Here is a 5,604-nt window from a genome sequence, read left to right on the forward strand (position 1 = left end):
CACATGTGGGGGAGGAGGCAACGTGCGTCAAAACCCTCATTAAGGATACAGAGCGACTTCAGTAAAGAATCCCGCTTTATAAAGATGAAGGCCGGTTCACAGAGCCCCACAGCTTTCCGTATTGTCCGACTCCTTCGCAGCTCATTAGCATACTGCTTTTATGATTATCAAACAGCTTGTTTATGGAACATGACGGCAGAGCGAAAACATATGCAAAGTTAATACAATATCCATCCGCCTTTTGGCCCGGGCTTCCATAGAGAATCGGCATGTCGCAGAGCTGGAGCTCATTTGGGGATATGGATGGAGACGATAAAGCAAAGTGGGAACAACTGGAACCGAAATATAAAAATGGGGCTTGAGATGGTTTTGTTGTACTTTGGTTTGGTTTGTCTTCGGATTTGAACCTACAAGCTTTTCTGAATTAAAGCAAATAGTAAAAATTAAGGAGAAACTCTGCACTGGTGAAATTTATGTCACTTCCACGCAGAGAAATCTCCCCTGCAGAGACGATGGCGTGACACACGAGCCGCCACAACAAGAGCGCTCGCCTGCATGACTTCCTCTATCCTCCCTCCCTCTCCCCCTCTCCCTCTCCCTCTCCTCCCTCTATCCTCACACCGCTCAAAGCCGGATGAGGGTCGTCTTACTGATGTCCGTCTCGCGGCGCAGAAATCCGACATTTTGGCAGCTCCTCCTGACCTGTTAACATCGCCGCTTCACAGAAGTGACAGGATCTTCCTCCCGCTCTGTGCCGCGGTCACAGAACACTTGCCGGCGTCGGTAATACTCCCGCACCCATCAAATAAAGCTACAAAAACCACAATGTACTACCAACATAAGGCCTTAGTGAACCTGAGTGAGCCGTGTTTTTATGTCTTTTGTAATTATGTGCTGTTTTACAAAGTTTCTGCCAATATTCTCCCACTGAATGAATGATTCCAGTGATGCACACTTGTTTGAGTGGGCCGTATTTCCACTGAGGCAGTCCTTTGACACGTGCATATTGCCGTATTGCTGTTTTTTGTGGGTGTAGTGTTTGTATTTTGACATATTATAATGTTTGTTTGTGTGCGCAGGGGTGGGGTGGGGGTGCCGTGAGGATGCGTGTGCATGCGCCTGTGCGTGTGTGTGTGGGTGGGGAGGGGGGGGGAGGGAGGCACAGCTCTGCAGCCTGATATTCTGGGAACGGCAGGGTGGCGTTGTTGACCCACCTGCTCCCTTCTCTCTTCAGCTGGATCTAGTCGGATTTCAGCAGCTGCATCCCCTCACAAAGCGCCTCTTTGTAATCTTCCCAAGGCGCACAAATACAACTGCAACCAGGAGAGGAGAGAGATAGAGAGAGAGAGAGAGGGAGAGAGAGAGAGGAAGGGAAAGAGAGAGAGAGCAAGAGAGAGAGAGAGAGAGAGAGAGAGAGAGAGAGAGAGAGAGGGGGAGAGAGGAAGGAGGAGAGAAGATGGACAGTGGAGACGGGAGAGGAAAAGGCGGGTAAACGCACAGTGAGCCAGCGTCACCGGCAGAAGCACGCGGTCTTACAGTGGCATAATGTTTGGATAGTAACTGTATAAGAAACCCCCCCTCTTCCCCCCCCTCCACCCCACAACACACACACAAACACACACACACACTCAGAAATGACTGGTCCACTCACACATGTGCACAACCATCTATGCAAACACACACATACACACATAGATGCAATATTATTGAAATGAGTGTTTACATGCAAATCTCACTCACAAATTAATGATGAATAGAAAGTGGACAGCCAACCCCCCTCTCACACACACACACACACACACACACAAACACACAGACACACACACACACACACACACACACGCATACACTCATTTGCAACATGCGACACCCTCCACATTAGAAGCGAGGCCTCTGTCTTGTTCTCGTTTCTAGTTTTTGTTTCGTCCACGTTCCCCCAGAGTTCACATCCCCAAAAAATGAGGCCCTGGTCTCCCCAGTCCTGTCTCCAGCGATGGAGCCCCCTTGGCCCCAAATACCAGACTGACTGGTGGCAGAGGAAAGGAGACGTCATTGGGAGATTAACTACAGCAACGCACTTTACAGCCTTCATAAATATAATGTACCTGAGGCCATAAATGCACCAAGAAGCATGAAGTGGCTGCTGAAGGTCGGTGATTTGGGTTCAATTTGGCGTTCAGTTTACTAAACATCACCTACCGTCTATCGTACACAGATGGAAAAACATAATAATAATGATAATAATTGACTAATCTAAGAGAAGTAAGCTGCCATTTTATGCACACAGTCATGTTATTGTCAAAGTACAGATGATGAATGAACCCCAAACACAAACAGGAACTACGAGGGGATTAAATAGAAAACGCAATAATGATTCAAGTATACCAACAGTGACATTTACTTTATACAATCCATAAAACAAAGTTATTCTTTGCAGGGCGCCGTAAAGCAGGATCCTGTTAAACTATGTGCGTATGTGTGTGTGTGTGTGTGTGTGTGTGTGTTGGAGGGGGGGGGGGTCCTTATAGCACTGCAGATTTACATTCAATGCTAAAAGTGGCCAAAGCTTTCCCAGAGGACGCCATTAGAGACACATGGGGCTGTAGGGACACTTCTCCTGTTCTATTAAAGCCACTGAGAGGGGGAATACTTGATGGATTGAGAAAATATCTGTGTAAAAAAGGGAAAAAGAAGGAGGAGAAAAGTGTCAGAGAGAGAGGGAGAGAGAGGGAGAGAGAGAGAGTTAATCCAAGGTGAGTGTGGTGAGTGGAATCGAATGATGTTGATTTGATCGTCCTCGCTCCAGATGTAATTCCATCTGCGTGCTGAGAGTGTTGTGGGGGCTGAACAGTGTCGCCAGTCAGCAGAGGTTTAACGCTGAACTCCACCAAGGACGGTCCTGTGACTCCACGCTGCTGCTGCGCTCTATTTATGCAACACTGGACCGATTCTCAGCAAGGGGGAAGAAAAAAGGAAAGAAGAAGTACGTTTGTAGATGATTCAGTGAAACGCTGCGTCTGAGGATCGGTGCGACTGAAGCGCGAGAAGGTGGACGGACGAGAGCGGTACGACTCTAAAAGCGAGGGACTTCCAGGGAAAGTAAAAATTCCTGCGAGGATGAAAAGGTCAGACTTTGTGGTTTGGCTGAAAAGACTCTTTATATCCTCCACAACTACACAAGTACTTCCGTGTACTCTTTTGTCCTCAGCCAGAGCGCTGCACCTCTATAAAGGGAGCAGGAAGTGACCTCGCTGACCTTGGACTCCCACACCATGTGACCTGTAACTGTGCCCCACCATTCAAGCCAAAGTCCCCACAACAAGCCTGTAACTCAACGCACCACAAAGCAAACCTGCTCGTGTCTTTGTACACAACTTCCAGCACATTTGTTGTTTCATTCCTATCATAAACACTATTTTTGTTTGTAATACATATGAACACCTTTCTTCCTGTCTGCTTTGCTATTTTTAGCGACCCAAAGAAGCATTTATACGACTAGGGGGCTGCAAAAAATGTCCAGAAATGAGGACAACAGGTTTTAGTTGAGCATAATGATGTATAAAGTGTAGGAAAGGAAAAATGTAATGTCCACATGCGAGGACAGAGGGTCTCAGCGGTTTGTTAGGTCGGGGCGAGGCTCACAGTCTGAACGCAGCCATACTTGTTTTGCATGCAAGGCAGCAGCAAACAGTTGGAAATGGTGAAGTGATGACCAGGAAATACCCTGTGACCAGCAAGGGCGGTTGACAAGTGCTTCCTTCTTTCCCTGCCTGATGCAAAGTGATGTTTGTGTAACAGTTAGCCCGCGTTAGACGCAAGCTATCACAATATGAGCCCCTAACACGTCGTCTTTCACCGTCCGACGTGACAGAAACCATATTGCCGCCGTGTTTTGATTGCAATTACAGCGTACGCGTTCATCCAATAGCATGCAGGCCAGGAGATGGGATGAGAGTGGCGGGCCGGGCCGCTCCAGGCAGACGTAACGCTCCGATGCGTTTCCACGACGGAGGAATTTACAGCACCATGATTCAATTTAGACCTTTTTTCCTCCTTTCTTCACAGCAGATCTGGGGGTTACGCACAGTAGCTGTCCGTGTCTGTTGCACGGCGCTAATCTCTGGATAATGTTGCAGCGACGCGGACGCTGACGGGCGTTTATAGAGACGTGATGTTACGCCTGAGCTGATGAAGGCATTTATGAGCAGATCGGGGCGACTTCAAATATGAAATCCGCCTAATTCCTACTAATAAACGAACGCGTAGAGAGTTTTGCACGTATGTGACAGACGCTGACAGATGCTTTGTAAATGTGCAGTTCTGCGTGCGCAACAAACACAAACGTAAGGCAACTTGATTTACAGCAAAGCGACTAAACCGCAGTCTGAGCTGTAATGCTTTGTCATATATCACAACATTAAGTGATCACAGGCACTACGTATGTTTCCAGTATAGCGTTTCTAGCAGAGGTTACAGACTGGCTGGAGACAGACAGACTAAGTGCTGCTCATAAACGTTTGGCGTTCTGGTTTGTACGACGTGAAGCTAATTGGAGAATTTGATCCACTTCACCAAAAAATCATTTTCTTAGCTTATAAATTTTCCTGTTATTTATGAGTCGTACACCAGGGATTCAGGTTGGTCAGGTCTCGTATTCATGCACGGGCGGCGTTGGCTCAGCGGTGCCTGAGCAAAAGAGGACGTAGACGACAATGTAGACGGCACAAACGTCTTTCAGCTCTTGCTTTAATTATGTGTAAATAAAAACAATCCAGCAGAGTTATCTTAGCACTGTGAGTCCCCACAGGCCTCCAACGTCTCGCTGTTGCTGAGAGGCCTCCCATTTCCCGTAAAGTCAAGGGGTGGGCTCCCCCCCCCACCCAAACACACACACACACACCAGCAACATCAGCTTTGTCCTAAATGTCTGCGCGATCTAATTCACAGGCAAATTAGGGAGATGATTTATGAGAATCAAGGATCAAACAAGAAGACAATGTGGAGGACTGAACGCACCGCAAGTATTATCCAGAACATATGCAGCGGAGATGAGAGGGACGCGAGAGAGAGGGAGATGGAGAGAGAGAGAGAGAGAGATCAGAAAGTGGGTTTTAAAAAAAAGATGCTCATCCACCCCCGCTCCCCCTGGGCGAAGTCTGGGACAAGATACAGCAGGGACGTGTGTGTGTGTGTGTGTGTGTGTGTGTGTGTTGTCTCCGTTGAGCATCTTAGTGTTACTGCTGTCACGTCAGAATGGAAAGCAGGAAGGACGTTTGCCCTGCATATGGAATCCGAAATGACAGATCATGGATTTGCTCCTAAACACTCTCAACCCTCAGATTCACCTTTAGGGAACATGCAAACCCAAACTGCCGGGTCAACCGCTAAAATCATCACGTGCACACACACACACACACACACACACACACACACACACACACACACACACACACACACATACAGGAACGTAAGAGTTCTTGCATGTGTACTTAGGGAATGACTTTCTGTATGAAACGTCGTGACAGCTCGCAGATCAAAGTCGGGCAGAGGAGCCTGAGGGGAAAGAGGGACTGGAACAATCCGGGGATCTGATCCTTGCAGACC

The sequence above is a fragment of the Genypterus blacodes genome, unplaced genomic scaffold (assembly GCF_046128005.1).
Source record: "Genypterus blacodes isolate CSIRO-AG114 ecotype Tasmania unplaced genomic scaffold, CSIRO-AGI_Gbla_v1 ptg000022l_1, whole genome shotgun sequence".
Classification (NCBI taxonomy): domain Eukaryota; kingdom Metazoa; phylum Chordata; class Actinopteri; order Ophidiiformes; family Ophidiidae; genus Genypterus; species Genypterus blacodes.